This window comes from Myotis daubentonii, chromosome 2 (assembly GCF_963259705.1).
Source record: "Myotis daubentonii chromosome 2, mMyoDau2.1, whole genome shotgun sequence".
NCBI classification, from domain to species: Eukaryota; Metazoa; Chordata; class Mammalia; order Chiroptera; family Vespertilionidae; genus Myotis; species Myotis daubentonii.
The window spans coordinates 171,656,459-171,672,315 of NC_081841.1; the positions used below are offsets into that span (position 1 = coordinate 171,656,459).

Here is a 15,857-nt window from a genome sequence, read left to right on the forward strand (position 1 = left end):
GAATGCTCTGTGTAGGTTCTGTGCCTAGGCTCTGTCTCTCTTGGTCCTGTCTTCCAAGCCCTGTGTTCTAAGTTCTGTGTTCTGAATTCTGTCTCATGAGTTCTGTGTTCTGAGTTCTGAGTTCTAAGTGTTTCTGTCTTGTTACAACTGTATTTATACCAGTTGATTCAATCCTATCAATCTCTATTACAAAGGTTAGGGCGTTTCTTATCTCCATTCCAGGGAGAAAAGATTATGTAGTTTAAGCATGATTGTTCATAGTTAAAGGGATTAATTACCCGCCTGGCACTTAGTTGAGGGGTTTTATTCCCTCCCTAACTTCAGGGGAAAATCCCTACCTGGGGATTCAACCTTTCTCGGAGAGGTGACCTTGGTTAAAACACAGCGCCAAGAAGGTGAGCAAACATATTAAGAACCGTATGCCATATATGCCAGGTCCCTTGAAACAGCAAGGAAGGACCGGCTCCCGGCAGTCAGGGTGGGTATAGTTTCCCGGGGAAAACATTTGGCAAGGCACAGGGGCAATTCACTGGAGAAAAGGGCATCATTGTGTTGCTATTAGCCAACATGTGCAGGAACTAGGGGTGGATACCTTGGCCAAAGTGGATCTGGCAAGGAACCACCAGTGTCCCCTTTTACATGTCCATGAGGTTAATGTGCTTGTGGGCATTGACTGGATATTAAATTATTCACCATAAACAATTTGTCTATCAAAGCCTGCTGTGCCTGAGAAAGTTGCATACTGTTCATTTGTTGCTTATATAACACTTTAACTATGCCTCTATGATCACTACAGTCTAATATAGTAACTTGCTTACACGTGTGTTTACGCCAGTCTGAGAATTAATTAAAGATAGTAATTAAGTCTCATTAATCTTTATTTCCCCAGTGCCAAACATAGTGATGTAATCACATGTTATTATCAATTGCACATGTTAATTTTTAATTGTTTGAATGAGCTGACACAATGACAAGCACAAAGCTGAAATTGTGGATACATAGACCAGTGGACATAGACTGTTTTAATGCTGAGTTTATCAGAGTAAGTAGACCAGACAGATGACCTGCAAGTACTTTTAACTCTCTATGCCTTCATTTCTTAATGTAAAAAAAAAGGAGGGGGATAATAAATATTGTTACAGGCCTGCCTGGATAATTGAGATAATGTATGTAAAGGGCTTAGCACCATGATTAATAAATAGTAAGTGTTGAACATGCACTAAGTATTATTTAGTTGTATTAATAATGATTTTATAGAAAACTATGATGATTGCAAAAAATATAATGTCAAAACCTCATGCACAAATTGTTAGGTCTGATCAAATAATTGAATTGGTGCCCTTTCCCCTGGGAACAGACCTTTAGAACACTTCACAATTGACATTCCCATTTGCTTAGACCACATTCTACTTGCTAAGATCAGATTCCTCTTGTTACGACCATTATCTTTCCCCTCCAGACTTTCCCAGGATCCACTGTTAGGGTCAATTTGCATATTACCCTTTATAATATAGGATAGAGGCCCAGTGCACGGTGGGGGCCAGCCAGCCTGCCCAGACCCACTCAGAGACTTCCCTGCCAAAAAAGCCTGCCTAGAGTCTTTTAAAAGCTCTGACTCCCCACCCCTGGGTGTTGGTGCCAATTTGGGGCTCAACCCGTCTGGTCTCCAGATGACTTAATAAATTTATAATTCCTTATCACTTTTGTAGAGTGTTAAACCTAAATGTGATGCTTTCTGTATCTATGCCTTGTCTTATTAAATATTCAAATTCACAGCACATGATAGAATATTTTATAGATGTTTCTCCTTCTCCTGCAGCTACTGATATCATTTAGATATAAATATCCTTATTTTGCTGAGGCTAGTATTTATCCTGGCTGAAGTCAGTTTAACACATTAATGCCATCACGATATTGGTCCCCAAAGGAGAATTTCATGTTTTAATCTCAAATAGCTCTATCAGTTTATAAAGGATGTCTAAGAAGTGACAGAAAACATGAAAAAGAAAAGTATGTTGCATAATAAAGACCTAACTCCTGCAGCTTTCTTAATTAATTCAAGTTCTCTAATCAATTATACCACAAGATTGTGTTTACTATAACAGTGATTCACTCTGCCAGAGGTTTTGCAATGACCATCAGATTGTTCCTGAGATGGTTTTTTGATTGCTGCTATAACCTTAAAATGTGGCTTCAAGAAATAACGTTCTCTATTCTAAATTATTCCAAGAACGTTTTAAGATATTGAGTAGTACAATGCATTCTTTTTCTTCTGAAATCTTTACTAAGAAGCACCATTAGGAATTTAAACATCTAATTACAGATAAAAGGATTTTATTACACTTTGTCTTTTATACCTACTTTCATATACTTCAGTCTTTCTCTACAGCTGCTTACTAGTATTAATCAACATTTGGGAACAGATTAAAGGATTGATAGATGTGTATAATTCAGAGAATGTAAAGGACTGCCTAGTTTTCTATTTTCATTAAAAGCTATAAGTGAATTAAAAAGAGATTAAAAATGTGTTGGATTAAAACAACAGTTGTTTGGTCTAAAGTATTGTAACATGTGCGTCTCCTTAATCAGAATTAGGAATCTAGAATTACCACTGTCAGTGGAGCTTGGAAAACATGTATGTCTTTCTGTAGGGATATGTCTTACTCTCTCTTGATTACTACTGTATAGCCAGTACATAGAGGATAATTTGATTATTAGTAGTTGCTCATTGAACACCTGTTGGTTGATTGACTCACAGATTGATCTAATACCTGTTTTCATGTAAATAAAAACTAAAAAGGTCACCAACTGCTGGAGGCTAAAGTCTACAGCAGTTAGCATATTAATGCAAAAAGAATCATTGGAAAGCCAATGGACTTTGATATTCAGCAAGGCTGAAAATCAGCATAATATTGCCTTGCTGTGGGCTCAATGGCTCAAGGCATTTCCCTAACCTGATAATCCTTTTACTGTTTACCAAACTTTACCTTTGATATGCCTATATCCATTGCTAAAGGCAAATGTTTATTCAAGTAAATAAATAGCAGACCAGGCCAGAAGTTAGTGTGCCTCTTCAAGAAAGAGGTCTCCACCTGGTCTCCCATGCCTTCTAAATTCATATTTCTTGTATAGCATTTTCATTTGTGTGTCGGCCCCTCCTTCAGATCCTGAACCGTACCATGAAGGTTGCAGCAACCAACCATTCACATTTTTATTATTTTGTCTACTGTTAGTCTATTTAGATATTTAAAACCTATTACTAATACCAATTTGCATCCTGTCAGTATTTGTTTTGGCCTTGTGCAAACTTGAATTTATTTTAGCAAAAAAAATTGTTCATTCATTCACTTATTCATTCACTCTGGTGACAAGTACTTACTAAATACTTATTACTTGGCTGTCACTATTCTAAATTCTTAGGGAAAGGTTACATAATTCTAAATATTAACAATAAAAAGAGAAGACTATCAAAACATTAAATAGTAACATATGCAATTTAAAAACTAATACAAATGATTTTGGTCAACTAACTGACAATTCTTATTATATGATCACATATGCCACAGTATTAATATCATAATCCTACCTTTAAAATTCAACAAAGAGCAGAGTGGATATGGTAGAACAGCTTCTGAAAGCTTATTTCTATTCCCTTATCTCACCTACATGATTCAATTATATTAAGCACTCTAGAACAATAGGTTTTGAAAGATGTTTTAAAAGGCCCAGTTTTTATATGTGGGCATAATTAAAATACTGAAATCAACAATTTTGGTCCCTTCTATAATCCCCCTGAACCCTCCCCTACCCCTAATTCTCAGGATTCATATTTTATACCTATCCTTTCAAATTGTTTTTGAGTGGTTTTTATTTCCCTAGATCTATTCTGGGAAATATTTCCCAGGTACATTGTGAACAAGAAATACAAGGTTTATGTTATTACACACCTCATAATTAAATTGAAAAGACAAAATAAATTTTAAAATGGGGGTTCTGGCCAGAATAAGTGCTGTGGAGGAAAACACAGGGCAAGCAATGTGTTGTGGGATGGTGGAAAAGCTACTAAGTCAGCAAGGTTGGCCTTGGTGAGGAGCTAATATTTGAGCAAAGGGCTAAATGATGTGAGTGGGAGCATTACTTGCTGGGAACATAATGTGCATAGGCCCTAAGGTGGAAATGAACTTAGAATAAAATAGGTGCAGGAAAAATGCCCAACGTGCGAAAGAAGAGAGCTTTAGGGAGAGCAGGAGGTAAACACCATGAAATCATTTTGGCTATGACTGGACCTCCATTGTTCACTACTTGTAAACTAAGCCAACACCAAACATATTATATTTTCCTCCTGTTTTAAAAGCATCCCTAGCATTTGTTTCCTTAAACATCATGCCTTTTATTAAATAACTCCATAACTCTTTCATATAAATTAGGGGCTTCCTTTTCACTGGTCCAATTATCCCTATGGCCAGTCAAAGGAATGAGAAATCTAAAGTTATTCTGGATCAAGAAACCTCTCTTTCTTAGAGATTTAACATTTAATAATACATAAATCAATATTTCTCTGGACAGATCATCACAACCAATATGAAGTTATGTGCACCCAACTCACTTGAAAATAAAGTGTCTTGCCCAACTGATTCTTACAGTAAGATAATGTGGTTTTCACTTTTATTTTAGAAGAGAGGAAAATTATTAAATGTTATTTAGTGACATTCTCTAAGTTTATAGTGTCCTTTTTCACCCTCCAAGTTAGATGTTTACAATGGAACTTTACACAATATTCTGTAGAATACAGAAGATCATTTCCATACCTTTGACCACTTTACTATTAGATTATTATTAGTTAACTAGTGGCTCAGTGCACGAAATTCATACATGGGGGGGAGGAGGGTGTCTCTCAGCCTGGCCTGCACCCTCTCCAATCTTGGACCCCTCAGGGGATGTTCAACTGCTGGTTTAGGCTTGACCCCTGTGGAATTGGGCCTAAACTGGCAGTCGGACATCCCTCTCACAATCCAGGACCACTGGCTTCTAATGACTAACCTGATTGCCTGCCTGATTGCCCCTAACCACTCTGCCTGCCAGCCTGATCGCACCCAACTACCCCCACCTTCTGGTCTGATCCCCCCTAACTGCCCCCCCCACCTGATGGCTTGACCACCCCCAATTACCTCCCCTGTTGACCTGCTTGCCCCAACTGCCCCCTTGTTGGCCTGATCACCCCTAATCGCGTCCTGCCTCGACCCTGCCATCTTGGCTTTGTCTGGAAGGTCTCCCAGTCTAATTAGCGTATTACCCTTTTATTAGTCTAGATACTTGAAAACACAGTCTTTTCCCTGAATACTCACAAATCAGAAAATCTTTGATGATCTGATCATTCAGCCTTTGCTTTTGGATAAGCAACTCATGGCCTTGATGCTGATACTATAAGAGAAAAATACAAAAAGAAAAACAATTCTCCCATTTGGAAATAAGAGACTCCCCCTCAACCCATTCTATCACAACCCTCCTTTTCTTATTTACTTTACAACACTTGCAATTACACGTTTTTTCTCTCTGTGAAATGTATGTAATTTTTTTTTTAAAAAAAGCTAAATGAGCCTCACCTCAGTTTTAAGACACAGGAATGTCTTTGTGAAAGACCTGTGTTTGTGTGTGTGTGTGTTTCTTTTCTCAGCCGGTAAGAAGTTAACCTCTACTTCTCTTTATTCATAATAGTGCTGGGTGACTGAGTTCTCTTGAGATTTATAATCAAATGTGTGACAGGAGATATTATTGAAGAGGAAAGTGAATTTTATTTCTGTGTTTGTGTGTGCACATGCATATGTATGTAGTATTTATTTTGTTGTGAGTAAAAAATTCAAAGTTGCAATTCACCCAAGCTCATTATAATTACTTAAAAATCTTCCTTGCATGCTAAAGAAACAATTTAAATTTCCATTCTTATTTCTAACATGTCATGAAGTAAAGAAAAATTTAGATTGCTCTAAATGACTGACTTTCTTTTACAATATGAAGATATTTGTATGTCTATTCAATTGTCTTATTTTGCATAAATATGATATAATTAAAATATATTGCTTGTAATTTACAACATGGTTAATAATAGCTTAAAGGCCATGCTTGCATTCTACACAGTGCTTTAAAATAAAATGTCATTCCAAATGGATAAATGTTCAGTATTAATAATTGCCTTTGGAAGTGCTTTTATTCAAAACTACTTGTATGATTACTTTAGAAATAGACAATGTTAGTAAGTGGCATTTTAACAGATAAATTACTTTCTGTAATAGCATACAATTTACTTAGTGGAATATAAAAGATTTGCAAAAGAAAGTCTCTAGCAATAAATGCAACTTTTGTATGTAAATTTGCAGAGTACCGAAAAAAAACCAAAACCACTTTGCTCTGTTTTTCTTTTAAAATATTTGACCTCATTTATTTTGTATCTGAATATATTTAAAATGTGAAATCATTAATAGCAAACAGATGCACATCTAAAACTCTTAAATTATGTAAATAACCTAGATGATGACCCCATTTTAATGAAGTATAAATTTGTCATTTGCCAATTCATCTATCCATAATGAAAATGATACTATAATACAGTACCAAAAGCTGTTATTTATTAAATATATTGTTTTTGTTTTATTCTGGGATATATCAAAAATCTGCAGTGCAATTGATTTTGTAGGTATCATGATACTCATTAAAGCACAAATTTATACTCTGCCATAAAAAAAGAAGAAAAATATACCCTTTGTGATAGCATGGATGGACCTGGAGAACATTATTCTAAGTGAAATAGGCCAGTCAGAGAAAGACAAAACCATATAATTTCACTTATATGTAGAATTTAATAAACAAAATGAACTACCAAGCAAAATTGAGACAGACTCATAGATAGAGAACAGGTTGACCCCACAGCTCGGGGGGAGGGTGGGAGGGGAGGGCGGGAGTAGAGACATTGAGCAAAAAAAAAGAGAGAGGACTCATGGACATAGACAGCAGTCTATGATTGGGCGTGGAGGTGGAAGAGGGCATAGAGTGGATAAATGGTGATGGGAAAAGCAAAATAAAAACACAAATGTATTTGCTTTAGGCAAGCAGTAATCACAGTTGTGATGAAGAATGACAAACCTTTTGCCGTGGATGGCCAGGCACAATCTTTTCACCACGTCCTGTACTTACCCTGCTTGTGAAAGGCAGCAGGAGTTCCAGCCACGGCAGTAGCATCTTACCTCTCTATTGCAAGTTAAGGGGGATTAAATCAGAAAAACAGGAACCATATTAATTATTAAACAATTCTTTATTGTATTGGTAATTGGTTAGGCATGTCAGAGGATTGAAAGGAAGGAAAGGCGCACTGGAGTAGTCCCAGATAACCCTAGGGCTGGAGAAGCCAAGGAGGCAGGTTGGCGTCTCCAGACCCAGAAGTGGGGGAGGAGAGGCCTGTGACCCTGGGTCTGGCACCCAGACTGTTGATGAGAGGACACTAGCTGGTACCTCTGAAGGGAAGTGATGAGGATGGTTCTGGAAGGGCAGCAGGAAGCTGGAGCTTGGAATCAAATGCTACTTCTAAGGTGGAAGGTTATTGCTATGGCAACACTGACAGAAACACAAAACAAAAAAAGGAGGTGACCTCCCTTTCACCTCCTCCTCTCTTCCAGTCACTGTCTATTGCTGCTACTTCAAATCCTGACAGAAAGTCCTCAATCAATCAATCATTCAATCAATCAATAGGATCTGTCTGGAGAGTTCCTGCTCAGCATCACAAAGGAGCATTTAAAAGAGTGGATTTGGAGGTAAAAGGAAATAGCTTAATTTTCTGCACATGTGCTCCTATGAGAACGTATCACCAGGGGGAGTTCCATGCTACAGTCTCAGTATTACAGCTTTGTAGAGTGGAAATGTTTTTATATTGGGCTTCTCTAGGCCTACCCACTGCTTTGGGCTATGGAGGGCATTTGGCTAAATTGAAATACCCAGACCTAGATGATGGAGAAGCTGTGTGGGACCAAAGTAACTCTAAAGTGATGGGTAGATCTGCCGACACGGTGTTAACACCACCAGGAGCAGGCATGCACAGGCGACTGCCAGCAAACACACAGGGACTGAATCCACACGTCAACCTGAAATCCTGGAAGCTGCAACCCTCTGGGCACTTTAGGATCTTGTAAGACCCAAAGCAGCGGAACTAGGTGAGCCACTTTGGGTCTGGCCTTCTTACTCACAAAAACTATGAGATGATGAATGAATGCTCTATAAAGCCACTAAGCTGGTAGTGATTTCTTAGGGCAGGAATATAACCTAGTTCAGCGGGCCATCCAGGGTGGTATGTTTGCTTAAATCTTCATCTGCTGCATTCTTCTCGTCACTTTTGAAAAGTTCTAAATTCTAAGAAAAGAAAGAGAAACCTCTACTTTAGGCCTCAGTGCAGTGGACACCCTGGAATGGCAACCTGGGCTATCCCTTCAGAAAGAAAAGCTGAATGGACCCCACTGTGCCTTTGTTCTGGGTGTAGAATATTTTCATACACTAGGGGCCCGGTGCACGAAATTCGTGCACTGGGTGTGTGTGTGGGGGGGTGGGGGGAGTGTCTCTCAGCCCAGCCTGCCCCCTCTCACATACTGGGAGCCCTCAGGCGTTGACCCCAATCACCCTCCAATAGCAGGATCGGCCCCTTGCCCAGGCCTGGGCAGGGGACCCTCATTTCGCCCCATCACTGGTTCTGCCCCCAGCCCCCTCCAATTGCTGGCTCTGCCCCTTGCCCAGGCCTGGTGCCTCAGCCAGAGGCGTAGACCCCCATCACCCTCTGATCACCTGATCGGCCCCTTGCCCAGGCCTGACGCCTCTGCCAGAGGTGTCAGGCTTGGACAGGGGACCCCCATCTCCCCCCGATCACTGGCTCTGGCCCCCGCCTAGGCCTGAGGCCTCTGGCCCAGGAATCATGCCTGGGCAGGGGACCCCCAGCTCCCTCTGATCGCTTGCTCCACCCCCCGCCCAAGCCTGACGCCTCTGACCCAGGCTTCAGGCCTGGGCAAGGGGACCATCATATCATATCCCCCCAATCCCCGGCTGCGCCCTCCGCCCAGGCCTGATGCCTCGGCCAGAGGAGTTGACCCTCATCACCCTCCGATCACCAATCACTGGATCGGCCCCTTGACCAGGCCTGAGGCCTCCGGCAGAGGTGTCATGCCTGGGCAGGGGACCCCCAGCTCCCCGTGGTTGCAGGCTCCGCCCCTGCCCAGGCCTAACGCCTCTGGCTGAGGCTCGGGCAGCGGGGACCCGCAGCTGCAGCGGCCCCGCAATCCTGGGCTCCGCTTTAGGCCCAGGCAAGGGACCCCTAGCTCCTGGGACTGCCAGCTTCGACCGTGTCCAGCTCCCATCGCTGGCTCCACCCCTACTTCCTGCTATCAGTGGCCAGGGCGGCAAAGGCGCCTGATTCTCCGATCATGGCTGGGGGGCAGGGCAAAGGCGGCCCCAGGGCTGCCTTTGCCCTGCCCCCCAGCTCTTAGCTCCCCCCTGGGTTTCTGATCACTGTCAGTGGCAGGGGGCTTCTTCCTGCTTTCCCTTTCGCCTCCCTGCATTGTGCCTACATATGCAAATTAACCGCCATCTTGTTGGCAGTTAACTGCCAATCTTAGTTGGCAGTTAATTTGCATATAGCCCTGATTAGCCAATGAAAAGGGTATCGTCGTACGCCAATTACCATTTTTCTCATTTATTAGTGTTGATGGCAATGAATCCATTTAACTTGAAGATTAGAGATAAAGTCTGCTTCCCTGTTGCCCCAAGCCAGATTTTTTACTATGTTCTCCATCTTATGTACACCAGAAACATACAAAACAAACAAAGAAACAAACAAACAAAAAATAGGGGATGGGTTTACAAGGCAATTCTGGGCTGTTTCTATGGAAGCTCAGATATCTGAGCACCTAGGGCGTGGTAGTACCTTGATAAACAAATTCTAATGTCAGCATTTTGAAATGGCATTATTTTTGGCCAAGAGATGGTGACTCCAATTATTTGGTGGGTTCTGGATTCTTTGAATGGATTGTGATTGATGGCCATTTGATAAGTGCTATCTTTGATATGAACATTTTGGGTTATATAGGCCTAGTGCAAACATGCAGACTGCTAGTTGGACACAATCTGATAACTCCTGCTGACAGATTCCATAATTATATTTGTAGTGCATTGCCAGGTACCCGCTATACTTACATAAAGAGGGGAAAAAGTATTCAAAAAATATGGTCTTCTCAGAAAATATATAATAAAGGCAGGGACCCTGTGTGAAACTATTCCATTGACAGTGGACATCACTTATACTTGAACCCCTTCTGTGGAATATCAAACTTGAAACAGGAAAAGAACTACTGCACAGCCAAGGGCTGATGTCATCTCCGGGACTGAACAAACTGCTGCCATTATGGTACCTGGTATGAAGTCTTAGAATTGCCAACATTTTTTGTGTGTGTTTTTCCAGAAAAAGATCAGGATCAATTGGCTTCCATGCAGTAAGGCCTGCAATATTTCTGAGCACTCTTTTCACAAATCTATTTGAATTATTCTGCAATATTTCATCAGTGGGTCAGACATGCTTTAACACACTACGAGCTGCTGGAAGGTATTGAAATGTCCCTTTGCATTGAGGACATTATGATTGTGACTCCCACTGAGGGAATTGCTCACAGCGAAGTGATTAAAGATGGCTGGGCCTTGAATCAGGAGGAAATTCAGAGCCCTGATGCTTTAATGTCCTCTATTGTGAAGTGAAAATGGCACATCCTACTAGCGGCCAACCCAGTTCCCTAAGGCCTTGGTCAATTTCAAGAAGAAGTGGCAATACCCTCATAAGTCACAGAACAAGTATCTAAACTACTGGTACCAAAGAACCTTGCCTATGAAACTTGTCACCTGGTAAGAAAGCATAATTCACTGAGAAAACCCACTTTCAATATGGACTATCTAGTACAATGCTGTATCAAGTTACCATAATGTCACTAAGTGTCTGAGTACACATAGCACTGGATAGTCTTCATGTTGGGCTGAAATCCAGATCTGACTCTTGGATGTGCCATCTTGAAGTTTTCCATCTTGAGACAAACTGAACATAGACTCATGGATCATCACTAATCATGGTTTTAGCTCTATGATGAGGCCACTGGACCACCTAGAGAGTAATGACTAAATATATAGTGATATGTTATACATATAACTTATTTTCAAGCTCTAGCTGATGCTCTCTCTAAGTATCTCTTTATCTCTCCTGTACTCTCAAACAGAGAGCATTCTCATTTAAAGAAAAGTATCTGTAGTGAATCTGTTCAGGTACTCATCGTTTCTACCATTGGTTGGTGGACTTATGCTTAAAAGCGTTACACTAATGATATTATGACAAAGACCTACAAAATCTGTCCTGTTTGTCAACTATGCCAGTATCTATGAAGAGTATTTTGATAGGATTTGTTTTCAGCTATATGTAAGTTATACACAATTATTCCAACTCTACCCTAGTGTAAGGGGTATGGAATTTGAATGCTTTTATTTGGTTATTTATTTTTTATTTATTTTTTTAGCAGCAATATGGTTTATTTATTAATCTGTGCCTTATTGTAGGCACTGGAGCTTGCCCATTGTGCTCTTGATGTATAAAATCTGTACATTCTGCCAGTTCTTTTTGAGCAATGACACCAGGAAATTGAAAGCTATGTGGATGTTGTATACAAGCTCATTATCTGTCATCTTCAAGTGGCCAGCAACCACTGCCAGATAGGGCACAGTCTTCATCTGGAACTTGCTTGTGGATTTCACTTCATAGACTTTGGCCACCACGCTTGCCCTGTGGATCAGCAAGGAAGGGAATTTGCCAGCTTTATTCAGGCCTGCGTCCAGGATGCCTGGGATCTGCTTGATCAGAGACTCTAAAGCCAAAAAGGCATCCTATTTCTTGGCCAGCTTCTTGACCAGTTTCTTATTCTTGTTAAGTTCCTTCGGTCCCTGATGTCCAAGTGGAGGATATCCACGGCCTTGGCCTCAGCTCACAGTGTTGCTAGAATGCCCAGAACACATATGGAGAACTTGGGGCAGAGAGTAGATTTGTAGATTTAAGCCAGATGGTGCTCAAAACGTGTTTGTCCTTTTGAGCGTCACAGTCCTTCAAGCTGATCTGTAGCTCCAAAAACTTGCCCTAGTTACCATGCAGGACTTCCCGCAGTGCCTCGTAGAGCGTGTCATCATGTTTCCTCACACCACAAAAAACAGAAAGTCCTGGAAGGTTTTTAAAAGATAAAAAGCACCCCCCTCTTTTTTATGCTTCATTTTAATTCCAAATGTATACTTTACCTCCCAACAGATTCATTCTTTTCCGTAAGAGATGGAAACTTACAAACTTGACTACCCTCCCCACCACCCAACTTGTGTGCCCACAAAAGGAAGTATCAGCACTGAGTGGATATAGACATCATCTTGAGTCAAACTGTGGTTGATATACTGTGCCTCTAGGACTTGTTTTCTTCTATAGATGGCAGGCCCTTCCCTGCCTCCCCTTTGGATCTGAAGGACTTTATCCTCTTCAAGCATGTCAAACGTGCGGCCCGCAGGCCACATGCCTCGTTTATTTGGCCTGTGTTAGCCTTGAGTTTGACTAGATAAATGGTATCTTTGTTACGGACCAAAACCCCTGCAGAATTAATGACATTTCCTTTTACTCTCTGTTGCCAGTACTGTGGCCTTCCTGGAACTGTGAGGGACATGTGTTTTCATCTCTAACACTTCATCTCTACTTTGGTTGGTAATTATAAAGTCTAATGTGTGATTCTCAATTTATGGGACACTCTATATGGGAATTTTGCTGATAAGACAGCTTGGGTCTTTACTGAAAATTAGGCAAGCATTCATTCTTTATCTAGGCAGTATTAGCCCTAGATTCTTGTGGTTCTCCTGGAAGGAGTATCTGAACTGTCTAAATATTTATACTACTTTTGAGTCAATACCTTAGCCTAAATTGAGTTTCCCATGCAATCTCTGAAGGAGCAAGTCAGATGACTCCAGCTTCCCCGATCATGGTCTTGGTGTGGGAGGTTTTGTAACTGCTTGATGATCTCTCAAATTCTGTATTTTCTCTTTTGGCTCTGCAAGCAGATGTTAAAAGTCCCATTCAAGTGTAAGTTACTGTTGGCTCACATTTAAAGAAAAGTTTCTGGACAAGATTAGCATATATATTCATCTTATATATTTTCTTGTACTTTCAAAATATGTAATCTTTTTTTAAAATTTTACAGACTAGGAATGGATCTTTTAAAAAGTTTTATTAAATTTATTGGGATAACATAGACTAATCAAATTATATAGGTTTCAAGTTTACAATTCTATGATACATCATCTGTATATGGCATGATGTGTTTACAACTCAAAGTAAAAGCTCATTCCTTCAAGCATATATTTAATATCCTTTATCCTTTACGATCTCCCTCTCACGCTGCTTTTCCTCCAGTAACCACCATACTGCTGCCTATGTCTAGGAGTTTTTGTTTGTTCATTTGTTGCTTTCAGTTTTATATTCCTCATATGAGTGAAATCATATGGTTTTAACTTTTTCCATTGGACTTATTTTGCTTAGCATGCTATTCTAAAGATCCATCCAGATTGTCAAAAATGGCAGTATTTTATCTTTTCTTATGGCTGAGTAGTATTCCATTGTATATATGTGTCACATCTTCATCCAATTATCTATTGAAGGACAATTCCATTGTTTCCTTGTCTTAGCCAGTATGAATAATGCTGCAATAAACATGGGTTGAATATATATTGATGAATAAATATTTTCAAAGTTTGGGGGTAGATACCCAGAAGAGGGATTGCTGGGTCATATAGTAACTATATTCTTAAAATTTTGAGGAACCTCCATATTGTTTTCCATAGTGTCTGTATCAGTTTACATTCCCACCAGCAGTGAATGAGAGTTCCTTTTTCTCCATAACCTCTCCAATACTTATTATTATTTTTCTTATTGATAATCATTTTAATAGGTTAAATGGTGGTATGTTATTGTGGTTTTGATTTGCATTTTCCTAATAGCCAGTGAAGTTGAGTATCTTTTCATATATCTGTTGGCCATTTGTATGTCTTCTTGGGAGAAGTGTCTGTTCAGGTCCTCTTTCCATATTTTAATTGGATTGTATGTTTGTTTGGTGTTGAGTTGCATGAGTTCTTTATATATTTTTGACATTAACCCTTCTGCAGAGCTGTCATTTAAAAATATCTTCTCCCATTTGGCTGGCTGACTTTTTTGTTTTTGTTAATCCTTACCCAAAGATATATATTTTTCCATTGATTTTTTTTTTTGAGAGACTGCAAGGGAGAAGGGGGGAGAGAGAGAGGAGAGAGGGAGAGAAAGAAAATCCATGTGAGAGGAGCACATCGATCTATTGCCTCCCCCATGTGCCCTACTGAGGCTGGGGATTGAACCTGCAACCCAGATATGTACCCTTGACCAGGAATCAAAACTGGGATGCTCTGGTGTGCAGGCCAAAACTCTAACCACTGAGCAACACTGGCCAGAGTTGACTTTTTGTTTTGTTGACAGTTTATTTTGCTGTGCAGACTCTTTTTAACTTAATATAGTCCCATTTATTCTTTTTAAAATTGCAAAATAAATAAATAAATAAAATACCTAGAAATAAACTTAACAAAGGATGTGAAGGACCTACACACCAGAAACTATAAGGCATTATTAAAAGAACTTGAAGAAGCCCAGCCAGCATGGCTCAGTGGTTGAGTGTCAACCTATACCATTCGATTCCCGGTCAGGGTACATGCCCCGGTTGCAGACACTATCCCCATCTTTTATCATTAATGCTTCTATCTCTCTCCCCCTCTTCCTTCTTCTCTGAAATCAATAAAAATCTATTTTTAAAAAGAAATTGAAGAAGACACAAAGAAAGGAAAAAATAATTTGTGTTCATAGATTGGAAAAATAACTTAGATAAAATAGCCATATTAAACAAAGCAATATAGAAATTAATGCAATTCCCATCAAAATCCTGGTGGTGTGTGTTTTTTTTAAAGAAATTAAACAAATAAATAAATAAATAAATATAAAACAAATAATATTCAGATTTGTATGGGACCACAGAAGATCCCAAATAGCCAAAGCAATCCTGAGAAAAATGAACAAAGCTGGAGGTAGCACAATCTCTGACTTCAAATTATACTCATCTTTTTCTAATACCCAGTTTGTACTCACTTCATTTTTAATAAAAATGTTAGAGTTGATCACAGAGTGGAGAAAGAAGAGACGTCCTTGGGATGAATGACTATGCCTTTCCCTTTTCCTATTCTCTGCAGCCTTGGTACAGGTGTTCACCTGCATTGGGCTGGCTTTTAGATTAGCAACCAAATTTCTGGCTGATATCAGTAAGGTTTATGTGGCATCTCTCCAGCTGAGTTATGGATTTATTTACTAAGTCTGACTTGTCATACTTTTCCTGCAAAGAAAACAAACGTTTTCTTAATCTATTTTGGGGTAGTTGACACATTTAAGAAGCTCTGTCAGAACAGGGTAGCCTGTACTAGAATGCTCTTCTCAACAAGTAGACTGACCCAAGTGCAACTCTCAATGGGAAACTATTCAGCTCAAAGGATTCCATGTGCTCTGCTTCAGCCCTACTTCTCTAATGTCACAACTGCCTTTAAACACTTTGTCATAAGTAGCTCGGTCAGCATGTACCTTGGATAACAACTATACAGAATCCCTGTGCTTGTGAAGAAAGTCATGGCAGTATATTCTCACTTTCCATTTAGATTATGAACACTTTGAATAAAAAAAATGGAATTCCATATCTCATATAACTTAG

General features: G+C 39.8%; 1 pseudogene; it reads right to left on the reverse strand.

The window, feature by feature from the left end:
• Nucleotides 1-11,610: 11,610 nt before the first annotated feature.
• LOC132226760 (large ribosomal subunit protein uL1-like) lies at nucleotides 11,611-12,361 on the reverse strand (annotated as a pseudogene).
• Between the last annotated feature and the right edge of the window lie 3,496 nt (nucleotides 12,362-15,857).